Genomic DNA, 20234 nt, shown 5'->3' on the forward strand with positions numbered 1-20234 from the left:
AAGAATAACGAGTTAGCTGCTACACACACATTCCCACGGTCTCAAAGGATAATGCTGTACTTCGCCTCATGTTAATATTACTGCCGGGCTATAGAGAGAATGATGTTACCCGAACACTTGAAGAGGGAGATAAAGTACATAGGATTTTATGAATAATAGATGGGGAACTGTGTGAAAGATTTTTTTTTTTTTCATTAAAAAAATTCTGTTGTCAGTAAAACATAAAACACCGATGTCTTTATCAACTAGGATTTTTTTAAAAAATTCTGGAAGCAACTTTTTAATCTCTCATTAAAAAAAAATATAAAAGATGCAAATGACTGTCACAGACAATAATACAAGTGTTACGGTTTAGGGCCACGAGATGGCGGAAGTTGTTTGTCTTAATTTGAAAAGCTTTGATTCATTGAATTGATAGCTTGGGCTCAGTAAAGGCACTGAAGGATGGAAACTGCCGCCCATCTGCCTTCAAAAAGTTAGTTATGGCTAAATGAGCTCTGCCTCCTCTCTCTCTCTCTCTCTCTCTCTCTCTCTCTCTCTCTCTCTCTCCCTCCCTCCCTCCCTTTAGGGAATGTTTAGAGGATTTATTTTTATTATCATCATTAATTATTATTATTTTTTGCTTAGTGCTATGCCTATTTGAGTCCCTTAATATGTGCAATACCCCCATTATTACACACTTTTTCTTAATTTTATTTATTTTAATATCGCCGAATTTTTATGCAATTGTATGCGTCTCCATTTGAAAATGTAAATTGGTTTTCTGCATACGCCACTAGATAGTCTTAATGACGGAACCCGATGTTACAAGCTTCATAAAAGATGTCAACCAGCTAGCCCATAATCTTGCTGCTACCTGTTGAGGAAAGAGAGGAGTGATCTATGCTACGTTCAACAGGTTAGGTTATAAGAAGTAACATAACCAAGAATCGAAGAGAGGTCCAGCAATCTGTCAGTTACAAAATTTTAAAATAATCGAAAAATGCATGGCCCTAATTTGATACCATTTCCTCAGTCATATTGAATTCTTATTCCTTAATCCAACTATAGCTTGCAGCTACCCACTACCTATCTCAAATGTCCAGACCATGTCCCATGATTTCTTCTGTTGCGGTGGTGTAATTTTCAGGACTAGTTATTGTCTTCACCTCCAATATGCTGTGGGTTTGAATCTTACAGTGGCATGCATGTTTGTGAATGATTTCATTGCTTAGCGGAGGCTTGAAGTGGCTTGTAAATGTTCAATGCTTGGTCTCGAAAGCAAGGCCTCAGATTATCTGACCTTTCGCCCACCCATTGCATTAATATGTTCTATAGATTTTTCAACCGATCTTGGTGGAATTCTCACCGAAAAAAATTCACCTGTGCAATGTAATATTACATGCCACAATAATTCTAGGTCAAAATTTCTTTGCGCCTATTCCATTACATTCATTTGCTATTTCTACATCTGTCTAAATGAGGCTGATCACTCTAGCCTCTTCGATTTTCCATCTCCGACGCTTGATTTCCTGCAGCGTAACTACCCAAGCAATTATGTCATCTTCCTTGATAATTTAATGTTTTTTCACTTCCTTGATTTAATGTCTGCTACTCTAGTTAGCTTCCGTTTTTTAAACGCTCGGAGAAAGATAATATGCCATAATATTTACAGTAACTAAGTACAAACATCTATTTACTCATTAAAATACTGATAATTCTTGACAGTCCACTGTTCTTCCTTCACATGTACTGTCAATTTTCTCTTTATGAAAATTTGGACCATAACCGTGTGTATGTTTTCTCCTAAGCAAATCCTTCAGCTATGTGAACATAGCTAATCCCAGTCTTTTATCCTTTGCATAATGCTAGTGCCAGGTAAGGTGACTTTCGTAGTTTCTGCTTATCTTTTCCATGGTCATTCTTCTGATTCAAACACTTACTCTCTTTGATCAAGTTATCAAAATAGTTATTTTTAGAATGAAGATCTTCATCCTCAGGGTCATAACTTTAAGATTGGTGGTGCCTTTCACAACCGATTTCGTTCCACTCAAATCTTAATTCCTGTTACTCAAACATTAACTTGTCAATAAGTATACTAAAGCTATAATATAAGCTACAAATCGTCAGTAGGCATGAAATAAAGTATCGGTGACGACTAAGTGTGATGGTGGTGGCCGTCTACCTGCCGATTCAGAAAAAAATGGAAGTAATTCAGCTTACTTGCTTTGGGGAATGAGAAGCGTTATAGGATTAATTTGTTTTGTTTTTTAAATAAAAAATAAATTTAGTTTATATAAAATCTTTAAAAAAAAATTATTCTCTCTCACATGGTATTAACAAATCGTGAGAAAACAAGATATTTTTCCCTTGGTACTTAAAATAATTTGCATAGTGAGCTGATAATCTAGTTCCAAATGCCAAGCAACTTTACCACACATTAATCTGACGACAATCTGACATTCCCATTTAAATTTGTCTTGATTTTCAAAATTGGTTTATGAAACACAAAGTAAACACCTCACGTGTTTACTCTGAATTGGCATAGGCCTGTTGCATTTTCTCCTTTCTTTTAACTGCCATGCAAGAAAGTCCTTTTAAGGGGGCGGGGAGGACATCGTATATTTTGCCAGGCCTTTCTGAAAAGGTACTTAAATACTTAATCATAGCTGTCATTAAAGTAATTTTAGGTTTGTTATCCTATATACAGTAAGATTTTCCTTGAATATTTGTCTAAATAATGTATTTCTTTTTTTCTTCCTTATTTCAATTTTCAGGTTATAATAACTCATCGTAGTCCGTTGCTTGCTTTCCACTTTATGGTTGCAAATAGCTTTTGCTACATCCCTGAATTTTTAATTTAATCATATTACAATCACTTCGTGTCAAGAGCTGTAAAATTTAATCATCTAAACGGCAGCAGTCATTAGTGAATATGAAGTCAAATATATTTTCAAAAACTGAAATATTTTCACACAAAGAATTTAAGAACAGGAAAAGAAAAAAAAAAAACTAAAGAAGCAGTATGTTGTTTTAATCTCTCCACTTATCTTTTCTTAAAAAATGTTTCCTTATTCTTGATATTTGGTTTCTTCCTTTGTTTAGTCAAGTGAATTCTCATTCTTTCTTGTATAGTTTTCCATTTTCCTTCTCACTGATCTTCTAAAGAGTTCTGTTTTTATTCATTATGCTTAACTATGACGTTTCATCGCTTTCCTCATCTTCCATTGTTGCTGAAGTTTCAATTTTCAGTTATCACATTTTAGGAATAGGCGGGAGATGTTTCTGGACCCCCCCACCTCAAGAAAATCGTACGAAAGACTAGATTTTAACATTTTAATTGCTAGTACTTGGAAGTTTGTGATGATAATAATGCAGTAATGGTTACATTAGCGCAATTTTGTCATGAGCTGTAAAGCAGTTTTTCCTTCTGACGAACTATCCATACAGCGTCACGTTTATTCACAGTAACTTTTTCCAAGCCTTTTTTTCATTTTTTTCACCGAATGCATAATTAGTCAATTTTATCACGGATGTATGAGATTTTTCTCCTGGGGAAAAAACCCATAAATTAGTAAAAGTGAATGTCGAATACATACAAGTACGTACAAATGCGAAATTTTATGAGAATAATTAAACAAATGGAATAAAAACTTTAAAATACAGAATACCATTTAGCAACAAATGAGTGTTTTAAAGGGATAATTTGTTATGAATAACGGGATAATGATGAGTCCTAGGACTACATGGAGGTGCCCGTGAAATAATAAAGATTTTTTTTTTTTTTTTGTCAATAGAATATTCTTCTTTAACTTCTTTAAAGTTCTTTTCTGTTTGTTTGCATGAAAAGATTATAAATAATAAATCTGCTAAATTCCTTTTACTCCCTAAAATGGCGTTTAGGCATAACTACTTTTTGAAAACTGATGAGCAGCAGGTCTTTCGAAGACAGGAATCTGCCACAATCTGGTGATCCCTAACCATTATTATTATTATTACAGATTTTTTAAATAAATTCCTTCAGTTATCTCATTCTTCTGGAAATGCAAAATGATAATTTGAGAAAGGATAATTTCTCATGACATCATGCTTTTACCGTGACATAAAATAGTCTTTATGCGAGCCCCATTTCGAAATTTGAAAATAGTAGCCCTAAGGACAGATTATAGATTATATTTAGCGCTGAAGGCTTTCTTGGTTGAAGTTCTTCTTGTAAGAGTTGACACAGAAGACGCCAAAATTAAGAATGGATAACCATTCACAAAAACAGTCAACAAAAAACCACAGCTATGAAGGCGCAGTTATTACCTTCCCGTAAAAGAAAGGAAGAAATACAATGGGACATATTAAAACAATCAATTTGTGTTCGCTGTATTTACATGCGATCACATCCATTCTCAGATTGCCAAAACTGCTATACTTACCTCTCAAAAACCAAGAGTGGCCAAGTCATTAGGAACAGCATTTAATAACGAGTGAAACCCTCCTTTGCCTTAAGAATGGCTTGTATTCTCTGTAGCATTGATTCATTCAACTGTCTAAAATTTCTTCTGAATGTTTGTCCATCTACAGTGGCATCATTGTCGCCCAATTGTAGCTGATTGGACAGTGGCACGCTGCTGCGAATTGTTCTTTCCACTTCATTTCAGAGCTGCTCTATTGTGTTGAGGTCTGGGGAAAGCTGGCTGCTGTCATGTTCCTCAAACCACTTCAACAGGCTTTTTGGCAAGGTGCACTGTCTTGCTGGAAGTACCATTTGACAATGGGTAAACTGCAGCCATGATCGGGTGAACAAGATCAGCTACGATGTTAAGATAGGCTGTGGCATTCAGGCGGTGTTCAACTGGTATTAGGAGTACTAACGTGTATCAAGAAAACAATACATTCCTCACACCATTACACCTCAGCCACCATCCTTAGCTGTTGCTTGGCAGGAAGGAATATAAACTGGACTTGTGAGACCAAGCGAAATTTCCCCATCATTAGCTGCCTAGTGTTGATCACGTACCCACCGATACCACATCTTCCTATTCTTAGTTGACAGCATTGGGATCTCAGATGAGCGTCCGTTCCTTTACCCCATCCGTGATAGCGTGCGACGAACTCGAACTGCGAACTCCGAGATGATGTTCTGCACACCACTGTTGTGACGAGCTGTAATTTGGTCGTGGTCCTCCTGTCAGGTTTCGCAATCCATGACGTTCTTCTCTGACACCTCATGTATCAATGACTTGTTTCAGTCCACAGTAATGCCGGTGGCTTCAAGTTGTCTGGTTATTACATCGCTCTTGGTATACCTGTTGTGCGTGAAAAGCCCAGAAGAATAGACGTTTCCGAGATATTGGCACCAACAATCATACCACGCTCAAAGTCGCTAAGTCATGTCTTTTGCCCATCTGATGAATCGAACACAAAAAAAAAGAGTGGGGGGGGGGCTGCAGAACCGTCGGATGCCTGTCTGTCCTGATTCATTTAACAGACTACAGCCACTTAATTCAACGTCTTCGGGAATGGTCTATTTTTTTAAGTGGGGAGGTGTTCCTAATAAAGTGGTCACTTGGTATCTAAAATATATTGTGTATATGGCATTAGTTAGATAAACATTGGCCACAGTGGCGTAGCTAGGGGAAGTTTTCCCCTCGGGCGGCACTTTGAGCCTCTTTGAACTTTTGCAGTTAATTCTAAAATACGGTCTCGAGAACTCAGTTCAAAATACTGTACTATAATACTACTGCGAATTTTTCTCACAATTGCTGTAAGTGTTGCTAGTTGTGAGAGGAGTTTTTCTAAATAAAATAGATTAAGAATTACGTACATTACTATGAAATAGACTTCTCCAATGTCATCGACGATTTTGTTAACAAAAAAGCAAGAAAAATAACATTTTAGAATGTTGAAATTAAAGTTTTATTTCAAAAATAAACAGTATTTTAATTTATTTCCCTATACATTGTTTTGACTTTTTATAGTATTTTTGGTGTGTATTGAGAGGGGCGACAAACTCAGGGATCGTCCCGGGCGGCAAATGCTCTAGCTACGCCACTGATTGGCCGTAATAAGACGACATGAAGATTTAAAATATATGGCGCTAAGATGAGTTCCAATTTCCACACTACAAAACACACACACACACACACACACACACACACACAAAAAAAACCGTTGTTTGGAATGAGACAAAAATGCTCCATGTTTCGTACAACTATATTTAGACTGCTTTAATTGAAAGTTACAACAGAAAATTTTAATTTGGAATCTGAAACACATTATATTCAGCCTATCTGCAGTAGAACGCAAGCATGACTGGTGTTGTTTCATTACTAAGGACTGGCTTTTGGCTCTATATACTCTAGCATAATTTATGGGTACACCTTGCTGGCAATTCACACAGTAAAGTATATATATATATATATATATATATATATATATATATATATATATATATATATATATATATATATTAAGCTCTGTTCGCTAAAATCTTGGTATTTCCAGGTCTACCTGCTCACTGATGAGACCTCAATGGAGGTTTTATTCTTAGTTTTTATAATTGCTTCCTCCACATTTTTACCACTATATTGGTAAGAACTTAATCTAAGGAAGAAGCCAGCTATAGTATCAGCGAAACTAGGAGAATAATAATAAATAATATTTATGTAATAATATACCATACCGACTTTTATAACACTGATTATATTGAATCTGTGACCCTGATGTACATCATATGACAAAGTCAAATAACATACCCAGATTTGTTTATGTAGATAAATCTCAAATCTAAATAAATGTGTTTCTAATTAGAACAGTCTGTGTAAACCAAAATGTTTAAAATCTAGATCTTAAATTGTTATCTGCACATTGTTATCTTTTATAGAATTTATTGACGTGTATCACACCTAATAATGTTTGTGGAAAGTGATGTCGGAATAATACTGATACTGCAACAAGAGGAATGCTGGCAACGAAACTTTGAACCATGAAGTGAAAATACAACAAAAATTCCGATTATTGCCATTCAAATACAGTCTTTGGCCTACTTTTACAAGAAATACGGACCAAGTGCCGACAATGTATATATTTTTCCATGAACAGCTAAACAAATTACTTCAAGTGTTGCCATATTTTATATTAAGTACGACCTATCACTTCATGTGCACAAGCAAAATCAGACTACACAGACAAATCGAAGTAAAAATCTTCACCTCAACGGTGCAAATACATTTTGCACTTTACAGTGCAAATACAATACGATGTTTCACATCATATTGTATTTGCATGGTAAAGTTTCTGAAATTTTGATGACGCTTTTGACCGGTACAATGCAATGTTAGATAACATCATGCTTTTGCCACGAGGCATTTACTGAAATTACAGTATATATAAATTGTACTATTGAATATTCTATATTTATCTCAGATGCATTCTGTGCAACAGTATTACAAATGAATTTCCAACGTTTTATCGTTTATATAGTGCGTTTATACAATTAATATACGGAATATCAAAGTTATTTTCAAAAGTATAACTTAATATTAATTTAAACATTAAAGTAAGTTTTCGCTAGGTGTCAGGTAGAGTTTCCGCTTGTATTGTACGTTTGGCTGTGGTGGTGATTAATTTGTAATGATATTTAAGTTGCTCATCTTACTACCATTTTCTTTCGTTAAGATATGAGTTAGATCATTTAAAAGGGTACTGTTTCCAACATTCTTAAAAAAGTTTTTCATTTAGTGTTTCCAAGTAGGATGTTGCAAGTTTTACATATAAATCAGAACACAAAGTGATGATTTCAAAACGTACGAAATGCTTTAGATATAAAAGATTATAAATCTGGAGGAATAGGTAAGAAATACTCTTATGCACTATTAAACATTTTAATTTTGATAAAATAAGTAGCAAGTTTTCATCTTTCGCAGAGTGAAAAAACAAAGTTTTCCAAACAGATAGACGTTTGGAAAATATAATAACAACAATTTAGAGTCGCTTGCTGCTACTGTTTATGCTATCATGTAATTCTGTCAGTAAACAAATAAAAATAGACAAAGCAGATTATTACAGAGACGACGTGGGAATGACCGAGAATCGAATGACGTTTAAATGAACGTAAGGAGGAAAAGAAAATTAAGCAGCAAAATAAGAAACAACAAAGCATGGAATCAGGTAAATTAGTAAGGAAAATCAGGTAAGTAACGTTGATTGTAAAAAGAAGGATATTATTTGGTATGGTGATCTATCATAAATCATGCTGTTGATGAGTGGGTTAACTTCATTTTTTTTCTCGGAGCAAAAATTAAAAAATAGCATATGCAATTGAAAAACTGAAAAGAAAGGTGAATGTGATCGTAATTGTAAGTGCTAATGACTTAACTAACAATAAGTTTACTATGAGAGAGATATGAAAGGTTGTTGGAAGAAGTGGGAGAAGAGTGAGAAAGTGAAAATAGTAAATATATTACCTCGATATGATAAAAATGAATTAAGAAGAAGGGCTATGATGGCAAATGATTCAATGCGTAGGCTGTTGAGAAGGAATGGGTGTGTGGAGTGTGAGTTTGAGGGAAGATTGGATTTGTATAAGAGGGACGATCTACACTTGAGTGCGTTTGGTATCAGGAATCTCGAAAAACAAGTAACTGGTATGAGACCTAACACAGAGAGTCAAGGAAACTAAATTATAATTGGAGGAATGGTGAGAATGTGTATGTAAGAGCTACATGTTATGTAACTGTGTTAATGACAGGGATGGGTATTATCATGGAAATGAAGAACGATTTCGATATTGTTTGTCAAGTTCAGACCCATCAGACATGCAAAGATGTCTTCATATATAAGGAACTAGTGTAGAACATCTGCAAGTTGACCAACTGTGTCATGCAGACTACAGAAAAGAGTATATGTAAGAACATGCAGGTAGCTTATCATATATGTAAACGAATGCTAGGAGTATGAGAAACAAAGGGAGGGTAGTTTGTTGCCTTGGTCAATATGTCGGGATATCAGATTGCAGGCATTAGTGAGACTTGGCTCTCAGAATCAGACATCTTAACTGGTTTCCAGTGTAAAGGGTACAATATCTTTAGGAAGGATAGACAGGAGGGGGCATGCTACTAATGATATCGGATGACTTGAATCCAGTTAGTGTTAAGATCTATGATTGTAATACTAGTTTAGTATTACAATCATAGATTGTAATACTAAACTAGTGTTACAATGGCAGTGATTAGTATTAAATGGCAGTGAGTTTGAAGCCATCTGGTTGAATCTAACAAGATTAAATACATATCGGGATGTTGTTATAGACCTTGTGGATCGATTGTTAGTGATCATCACCAAATAAAGACGATGGGCGACAAAAAGTAATTATAATGGGGAATTTTAATTATCCAAATATTGATTGGGTAGCAGTAAAATCTCATGAGAAGAATGAAACTGAATTTATTGAGATGTTGCAAGATAACTTCCTCAAGCAGCATGTGACAGAAGGAACTCAAGGTCAAAGAGTGTTAGAAGGTGAAAAGCCAAACGGCTATTTTTCTGGCGACCTTAATTAAAATTAAGGGGATAAAAATCCCTAGTTGTTTTGCAGCCAGTGTTTGTACTACCAAGTGATCACTTACGCTTGGATTCGCCGATAGTTCTGCATGAAACTCATAGATCGTAATTCTCGATCTTAAAGTTTCGCTTACTGGCTGTAAACAACAAGGGATTTTTATCCCCTTAATTTTAAGTGTTAGAAGGTGTTTCAGTTAAGGACGTAACTATTCTGCCTCCTGTTGGTAACAGTGATTATACTCACCTGGGAAAGTTTATGAATGCTCCATTCAGGAAAGGTTAAATGTTGAACTAGAAAGCAGTAAATTATGTCCAACTGAGGAGTATACTGAGTTCAGTATACTCCTCAAAATATGCTCCTTAAAAAATATTTAAATGATGCAATATCAGAATGTGTCCCGAGAGTTCGAAGAATAGATAAGGTAGTCAAATGGATGTGTAATCTTATTAAGCAAGAGATGTGTAAGAAAAGGATGATGTGGAAGGAATAACGTCTGCATAAGGATGATATCCGTTACGAAAATTATAAACAGCAGGCTAGACGAGCCACAACTGTTGTACAGAAAGATAAATCTGAGTATGAAAATAAACTGGCTCTGCAAGATAAAGAGAATCCGAAGAATTCTATTGATATGATGCAAGTAAAAGAATATAAAACAATAACTTTACTGAATGCAGGTGGTGTGAGGATGACAGATGCAGAAGAGGTTCAACTAATGAGTACCCATTTTGCTAAAAGCTGTCAACCAGGTATATGCAATATTGAGTTCACTGCTACCTCTTCACTGGATGAAGAAACTCAGGTGTATGAGGAGGACGTTTTAGAGCTGTTGCACAAACTAAGTAAGAATTCGGCATTGGGGACTGATCATATCAGTACGGGTTCTAAAAGAGTGTTTGGCTGAAATGGCTATTACTTTAACCAGGCTATATAATCTGAGTCTCAGAACAGGGAAGATTCCGCAGGAGTGGAAAGAGCGTGTGGTAATACCATTGCACAAGATGGTGAAGAGACCTGTTTATCCAACTATCGACCAATCAGTATCTCTCCTGAGATACTGATTGGTTTCAGCTCGCATTCAGAAATGGATTGATAGAGAATATCTACTTTGCAATGAACATCATAAGTTTATTAAGGGAATTCCATGTTTTAGAAACTTGCTCACATTCTATAATAATGTTACTACCGAGTTAGACAAGGGGAATGGATATACCATATTACTTTTGAATTTTGTTAAGGCTTTTGACATAGTACAACATGGAAGACTTGCATGAATTGGAGAATATGGGATTGGATTATAAAATATTAGCGTGGATAAGAGGATGACTGACAGATCTCAAAAAGTGGTATACGGGAGAAATGAGTCCGCAAGATTTAAGGTAACCAGTGGTGTACAACAAGGATCTGTCCTTGGTCCACTGTTATTCAATCTTTACATGAATGGCATTGGGAAGGATTTGACAGGCGACATAAGCTAAGCTTATGTCGTCTGTCAAAATAGGAGGGTAATCAAGAATGCCGCTGATATGCAGCACTTGCAGATTGATTTGAATAGGCTGGAATAGTGAGCATGAGAAAATGGTTGTCAGTGGAATGTAAGTGAATATAAAATCATGCACTTTTAGCATGATTAGGTATCCAATATTGTATTATATTGGCGGGATGAGGCTAGAACAAACTGATCAGACTAGGGATCTTGGAGTGTTAGTAGATGGGAAGTTAAAGTTCAGGGGGACATGCAGCAAAGATTGCAAATACAACTCAAAAGATAATTGCAATGCTGAAACGAACTTTGACATGCAAAGATAAGGATGTCGTTTTGCCTTGATAAGACTTCACTTGAACTATTGTGCGCAGGTATGGTCTACTGGTTTCCATTGTGATTCTGATACAGTAGAGAGAGAGTGCTGAGGAGAGTGTCAGGATTGTGGAATACTGATTATGAAGACAGATTGAGAATTTGCCGACCGCAGACACTAGCAAACAGGAGAAAGAGAGGTGGGATGATTGAGACTTACAAACTTCTGAAAGGGTCATACAGGATTTCAGTTGATTGAATTTTTTTATTTTATGGAGGGACCATGGTAAACGACAAGAGGGCATCCGTGGAAGCTGAGAATGAATGCTGCTAAGAAGGGATGAGGACTCGATTTTTCTCTCATAGAGTGGTGCGTTATTGGAATGGATTGCCATTGGATGTGGTACAAGCAGTGTGAATGAATTCAAGAATAAGTATGATAGCTGGTGCGTGTAGTATGTGGCCTCCCTCGATAAGTCCCTGGAGGTCTCTCTCTTAATAATTTATTGTACTTTTGTTCATAGTGTCTGGCGAGAGTGCTTACAATTAATATCTTACATAAATCCTTCTGACCTAAACTACACGAATTTGTTAGTAAACGCGGAATCATAATGGTTCAGATGCCGATCGGCGATAACTATCGGCAACGATCAATGTGCAAAGTTATTATTCCAGTGTTGCTACTCTTGAAACAAATCTTAGCTCCTCCTTAACGCAGTTGGAGAAATAATGGGACAATTGTGCCTATCGACTGGAAAAGGAGTTCGATTCTCGTCGTTACCAGATGCGTCTTTATATGGGTTTTATCAAGCGAAGGTGAGTTAGCCTATCTCATATGTGAGCGGCAGGTTTTAGATTTTTTCATCCACATACAGGCAAATCGGCCAAGAAAACATACCAATTTAGGTGCAGGTCGTGGTGGTGGTTAGCACCTTTTGTGTGTAAATGGAGGATTAAATAATGGAAACAGTGAGTTATTTGGAGCGGGGTCCTGTCACGATGAGTGGACTCCTTGGGGGTATTACGCAATAATAGTTATTATTATGAATAAGAAATCCTTCCTTCTCTTCTTATCCGTCCCTTAGAACGGGTAGAGTTCTCTAATTAGAGGTTTACGACGAATTAATGCAGCGGCTCATCACTCCTCTGCTGCATCCCCCCCTCTAAGGGCAAGTATTCATGTAGAACCGTGTGTGTTCACGGGGCCGGATTGCCTGTTATGAGAGACGAAAATCCCTGAGTTTCCGGGTGAAAAACCTTCTACCTCCGTGAGACCGGCTCTCATCTTTAGTCGGAAGAGACCAATAAGAAATCAGTACGATGAAATATGACTGGTTTATTTTTCTCAACTGTTGTACCCGATTTCATTTTGTGTTTTGTTTTTGTTAACTTTTTAATTGAAATGTAATAATTAAATATTAACTTAAATATTTATTATAATTCACGGACCTGCATACGCGTGGTAATTTCCAAGCCAGAATGTCTGCGGAGTAAAAGCTTCAAAAGACCTCATTGGTTCGATTTTAGTCACTGACAGTACATTTCATCTCATTACGTCTCTGAAACATCAAAAATTCTATTATCAAATTTTCTTAGAAATTTGAAACTGTGAGGCCCATCTGAGCGCGAGGCCTTTGTCTGAGGCTCGACAAACCGACGTCTGAGCCGGCCCTGCTCCTATACTTCAGATGATTACAGAATTAGTCGATCTTTGGATATTGTTGCTATAAGAATTATTATTATTATTATGTGACGCTTCCAAGGAGTCCAAGGACTTATCGTTAGAGGGCACTTCGTTGCACATAACCTACCACTCCCCACTTAATCCTCCATTTACACCATACAGCAGCACTTATCAACATGTACCACACAATGTCATTCACCGTCAATAAATTGCTTGCGTTCTCTAGTCGATTTATCTATATGCGGGATGAAAAACCCGAATTTCCGAGAGGGAAAATTCTCTACCTCTGTATGAAACCGGTTAATTCAAACAATGTTGTTATGTTATTTTATTCTTAAACAATCAGTTTCTTTTAAAAAAAAATGTACGATGTGATTTTTGTATGCTTCACAGTCCGTAACACTTATAATGAGAGGAGACAGCATGAGAAAGGGGAGTGAGGAAAATTCTGTGCCACAAAATGACTATCTTCAGAGAACCACTTCTCTAGATTACTTTTCTAGGAAGTGGAGTACTTTCTCTTTCTCTCTCTTTCTCTTTCTCTGTGTGGAGGGGGGGGGGGATGACTATATGTTAGGAGGTTTAAAAAGGCAAGTACATTTGCAAATGCTAATTGCCTTTGTAAACCTCCGCCAGAAGAACACATGCAATTCACAGGCATTGTGCACAATGGAGACAGGATTAACTATCCTACCAGAGCATCGATTTGGTCTCTAAGAAGCCAAGTTACCGTCATCAGAGGTCATTCAGCTTAACACGTAAGAAGAAGATGAAGACGAGTATACATATTTATACTCTTAAAATCTGAATTAATTACTGTTTCCCAATTTTATTTATCTATTTATTTAAAAAATAACTTTAGCCTCAGACAGCACTCATTTTAACGTGTGTTCGAAAACATTTTACGGACTCATAAAATGAACTGAATCGCTTCAAGTTGTCGACTGCTGACTAGTGCTGCAGAGTTTTGATTTTGTTTTACCGGATGCTTACCCAGCTCTCATTGAGAGCATGTCTGACGATTTTTTTTTTTCAACTATTCAAGTTCCTTATGCCCTCAGAGATAAGTTGCTAAGAGGAGATCACTGGCATGGAATGCCCTCGTTTCTTTCCTTTCTTGGCGTTAGTTATATCAGTGTATGCGTCCTCATGCTGTCGCGGATTCTGTATTCGAGCTTGAAGTACTTTCAAAGAAACCTGTGCTGAATAGATTTTGTTTTTGTTGATGTTTCTGCTTCTCGATCTGTCTTGTGCCTTATTGTGTTTAATATTTTTCTTTCGTAGTGATTCTGTTTGATGGAATTTATAGAGTGAAGTGGAGCCGTAAATAGCGAGTCCATAATGGAGTAAGGATTCGCATTAGTTTTGTAATATGCCGATGCACTCAAGTTGGAACAATTTTAAATTTGGTTTAGGTTTCGATTTCAGAACTCGCACCGTCTAGTGAATGTTGTTCAATGTGATTTTTCCTCTTCACATTTTCATCTCTATAAAGGACTTAGGTATTTGGCAATTGCTAATTTTTTTCAAGTTCATTTTTATTTCATTTTGTTTAATCTAATTTGTTTCTTTATTTTTTGAAGGGCATACTGCATAAACATAGAGCCACATAATAGGTCGTCAACTGTGCTTCTGAGATTGCTCGTTATCATCAGTTGTGTGTCTTGTTTATACCGCTGTGGGAAATACTTTCAAATAGCCATTTTACTATTAGTAACAAATGGAGCAGCTTAATCGAAAACATACAGCAGTATTGAATGAGAAAACTTCATTGTCATTAATGGATAAGATGAGTGAGCACAGAGGCAGAATACTCTTCGTCACATTCCGTGTTTAGACTTTCATGCGTGGCAATGTTTCGTACTCGAGCTACTTGCTTCCTGTGCAACTAGTTTGAAAACTGGTTGGACAGTCTTCCTTCTGTGATACAGAGGCAAGTCTGTGATAAAGGCTTTTTTATTTATTATTATTTTTTTAAACATGACTGTTCTGTCTAGGGTAGTGGCTGCTTTTCTAAAGTTCTTAATATTAGTGATGATTTTTATAACAATTAGCACATAATTCAGCCTTGTTATTAGCATTCTGTTTATTTATTTATTTTCTCCAGTACTGCTAAGCTAAAAATTGAGCGATAGTTTGCAGTGCTGTTCCATTTTCCAGCTTTTTAAATAGAACCCGTATTGTTGGATATTTTTAAGATGTCAGGTATGATTTCTATAGTTTGTGATGTAGTAAATATCAGATTATAAGGTTTAGTATTGCTTTTCATTTGATTCAAGTGGTGTGTGATGCTTTTGGTAGAGTGTTATTAATTTTTTCCATTGAATTTTGTAATTCCTTCGGTGATTATTACATGGCATACATTTAATTTTGGAACATTACATTTGAAACATTATCAGCCGTTTCTCCATATATATCCCATCTTGTCTTCCTTTAAATGTTAAGCTCCGCTATTGCGTTACGACCAAGTACGAGGCTTCATATAGACCTTAGGTGATAGATGATTTTATCGTCATGTATCTAGACCACATTTTACTTATTGGAGACTGAAGTAGTTCGAAAAAGTACTGCGTAGTCGAGAGAGAGAGAGAGAGAGAGAGAGAGAGAGAGAGAGAGAAAAAAATAAAAGGATGGAATACTATAATGCCAGTGTACTATAGGTGTACACTCACAGATGCATGTGTTCTCTGACTGGTTCGTACGATTTTAACAGGAGGGAGAAAAATTCCAACTTCTAAGAGGAGGAGGAGGAATCCTGCTATCCTCATATGAGATCAACTGCCACACCTTCAATAGCAAAGGACTTTTTTTTGAGAATGGAGGGGGGGGGGGCTAAATAATTAAAAGTATATAATCTTTTGCAGGATTTATTTATTTATTGACCAACATGTCGGTTTGTTATATGGTGGACCTATAAAATAAATCTGCTAAAACTATTTTCAAAATTAAATTCTTTCAAAAGAAAATAAAAACAATATCCGTGTATACTAGAGCAAAATAAAAAATTTCATTATAAGCAGAATAATTGTTCTTGGTAAATATTTATGTACTTTCATCAGTTTATTGGGCGTATCTATCTCTAAAACCGCGTCACTAATATTTTTGTAAAGAAATTTTTTTTTATATGATCTTATTTTAAATTTTTCATAAAATTATCAGCGATTAGTCTTCTGTTAATTTTCATTTTATGGTCAATAAATTTGAAATTCTACACTTTCGGCACTTTCGGTTGACTCTTCACTGTAGACCATAATATTTTTATTTGAGAAAATACTCTTTCAACAGGTTCTAAGGTACTTGGTAAGCTCAGAACAAATTCTACTAAATGCAGAATATTCTAAAATTGTTATTTTTTTTTTGTATTGAAATGTATAAATATTTTTAAAAAACACAATAAAAAAAAAGAGATAAATGCTAAACCTAACGGGACGCCAGAACAACAGGCTTAAACTGGAACAGTCCCGGCCAAGTGGGGACGTATGGTCACTCTGCTTGTTCCTCGCGTACTGGAGATTCGAACCCATGTATTTCCAACCAAAGGGTGTCATCGCGACTGATTGCGCTATGGAGTCTCTCGTTTTTCTATATTAACTCTATCAGGAAATTAACGATAGAGTTAATGATGGGAAATTGCATAAAATATATACTCCACTTGTATTCGGCAACCTAATAGAGCCTGACTGGAGAGAAAAGAACTAAATTAATTAAATATGAATTATTATGGATTTAGTTATTAGTATTAATTGTTTTACTGTGTCATTGTTGTTATTATTATTATTATTGATCCATTTAGGGTACTAACGGATATGGACGAGTATAAGAATTGTAAACCTAACAAGAAAAAATGCACTTTTTGAAATGCCAATGCTGGATCAATATGTTATTGGTTATATCACATGACAAATTATTTTCTTTTTCAGTTGGTTTACAATGAAAGCAAGTATGTAAAAAATACTTATTTCAGATATTTGACTCCAGTTCAAAACTTTGTCATTCTGGATTTGAAAAATTATTCTTAGCCTGCTTCAACAGTTACTTGTTATTAATTAATTGATAACAAGTAACTGTTTGGAGCGAGAATAAGTTTTTAACAAATGGTATCTATTCATGACATTAAGTAGATGAGCGAATATATAATTAGGTTCAGCTACCGATGTCGCAGGCAGAGTTTTGAGATTAGCCAGGGACATATGATTTTTCATTATACAGTATACTATTAAAAAATACAGTCAATAACGTTTTGTTTACATTTTTATTTCGTTCATCTACGAAATAAAATAAATTTCATTCAGATTTTTACTTCGTTCATTTACGTATAGTTTTTAACTTGTGACTTTAACATCCTGTTTTCTCATATGTTCTGATCTGTTTGCTGCAATGAGTAATGCAGCTGGTCCAGTTGAATTAAGTGCAAAATAGCAAATAATAGAAATAGTTAAACATTCTGCTTAATATACCAAGTCATAAAGGATCTGAGTCGAGTTCCCACCGCTATATTAAAAATATGCCAGCCAAAAATGGATTTTTTTTTTTTACCCCTGAAATAACTCACTTCTGTCAATCTTATTGTAACATTTAGTATGAGTAAAGAAAGATTCTTGTTAGACAATATACAGGGTGGTCATAAAATAACTTTCCCTCTTCGGAGGCATCTGCAGCTAAAACCAATAAACGGAATGGGACCAAATTTTATATTGAGAGTTTTGAAGGCATGGGGAGATGATTTCCGCGAAAAAAAAAAAGATTTAGTACCAAAAATCGCCGATAGGTGAAATTTTGGCGCTGGCGAGCCGAAAACAAGCAGATAATTACATTAAAGGCAGATAAAATGGAATAATAACATTTCGACAGTGTAAGGGACAGCCGCGTCACTCATTCCAGCTGGATATGTGGCATGTTACAATGAAAAAAAAAAAAAATCAGCTAACGCCTTTTTTATTCCCGTATACGGGAGTAGGCGAGGCCATTTAGCCCTGTCTAACTTTTAGAGACTGAGTGGGCAGTTCAATCTCCACTGGTACCAATCAGAGATAGATGGCCCAAGGCTATCACTAATTAAGCGGTACACAGTGAAGAGAGACGGCTCAAATGTGCCGCCATCTCGTGGTCCCTAACCCTAACACAATATATTTAATGTCTGAAATAATGTGGGTTCTACGGTCGATTTTCTTGAGTTTACCGGACGAAAAACCCGAGTTTCCGGGAGGAAAAACCCGCTTGCCCGTGCCAGAGATCGACTACCTCGGGAACCGGTCGAAAAAAGGCTTAGAAAAATTTCTTCTAGTCGCCGACTAGACTCGAAACCAAGTCTTCCTTCGTGCGGCTAAGCGCCGTGGTGTGCAAACGCTACATCTACTGAGCTACAACAGGCTCCTCTGTGGGTGATGAAACCCCCCAAATTATTTTGGGGTTTTTCATCACCCAACCAGGCGAACACATGCAGTTTACAAACAAAAATACATTACAATCATTAACATTATATTGGTATCATAATATGATGCCGTATACCTGCCAGTGTGAGTCTCACGGTCGTTGCATCATCATTATACGTCAAATATTAAATTTAGTTACCTAGTGCATATGTAATATAGGAACTGTGTAAACGGAGCTATATGCAGCTGAAACGTATTTGATCTTTGGAGAATATTCCTCGGTTTTGTGATGATGACTTCACTTCCTCGAAGTGCTGCTGTTTTTTATCCTTTTTTAAAATAGGTTTGACACATTTTTCTTAAATAACATGCAAAAATATTATCATGTTATTTTGAAAAATTACTTCATAACCGCCATTTGTTTCAATGCACACTAGCGCTCAATTTACAAGAATTGTAGGTATGTTAATTATGAGATTCTAGTCTATGCAACTCTACAGCTTTCGACAGTTTTTTTTCGCTTTTTTTATTAGATACATACTTTACATAGGAATTACGAAAGTAAAATTTTAATTATTGTTTCATTCTAAAAGAAAGGCTAAAAGAAATAATCTTGTGCGCTTAAAAATCAGCAACAAGTTTTTTAAAAATCAAACTACAGTATACAGGAAAGTAATGCGAAATTTTAGGAAAAGAGAGAAAGAGTTTTTTTATTTCTTCTTCCCGTTCTGATTACTTCTAAACTATAGTTTATGTTTGAATTAATTTTAGATTATTGTCAGCATTTTTAAATGTAGTACTTTGATTTATGAAATGCATATAATTTAAAATAAAAATATAAATTAATCTTTTAACACTTTTTCGTTCTCCAAAAGGAAATAGCAGGCGTTTAGTCCTGATTGTTTAGAAATAGATTTTCACCTTTCACTATCTCAGACTGAGTCCACTTCTGCTTCATAACGTTTCTGAGATGTTTTATATGAAGGAGACGAGAACACAGTAAACAACTGCCGCCATCTTATGTTCTTACTCCTAACTCTGTGTACTCCGACAAATTTCAAAAATAGCTTTAAAATCAGCTGAATGATACCTATCAGGAAAAACTACTTATCCCATTATCCTTTGCATAGTAAGTGTAATGAACTATTACGGCTGAGTAACTTCGCTTCTTCCCGCAGTCGATCTTATCTACATAATCTTTTATGTTTGTCAATTGCCTATAGTACATTTTGGCCGCTTTTCCATGTTTTGCAGTAGGAAAAACATGAATATTTCAGGACGAAAATCTTTCCCAACGTTTCTGTACGCATAATCTTATACAGTGGTATCTCGCTAATCCTAATTAATAAAAACCGTGCTCGTTCGGATTAGCGAATTTTCCCCCAAGAGAGAACAATAACTAACGTTTAAGACAAAAATAATCAGATTCTAATGGTACTTAATTAGGATTTAATTCTGTAAATGAACGAAGTAACTGATAGGGAAAAAAAGCTACTGTACTGTAATGTGAAACTTAAAAAATAATACAGTACACAAATTTATTTTGGTAAAAAATTTAGTTTGTATGTAGTTGTATTGTTGAGGATTCTGATTTAATAAACTGCATCGTTCTGTACATAACATAACTTAATTTCCCCTCAGCGGCAGGCCGACTGTGGGTTGTACTAACAAACGTCGTATCTATGTAACACGCGGACCCTGCAATGGAAGCAGGAAAAATGCGCAGAGGAAGAAGTACATAACTTATTTGCGTAAAAAATATCACTTTCTTGTACACAACACACAAAAAAAGTTTCACAAAATAACACACAAAAAAGTTTTTTTATTTCTTTGTAAAAAAGTCACTGA

Source organism: Typopeltis vanoorti, chromosome 14 (assembly GCF_054136105.1).
Source record: "Typopeltis vanoorti isolate ZY-2024b chromosome 14, IOZ_Tvanoo_1.0, whole genome shotgun sequence".
Classification (NCBI taxonomy): Eukaryota; Metazoa; Arthropoda; class Arachnida; order Uropygi; family Thelyphonidae; genus Typopeltis; species Typopeltis vanoorti.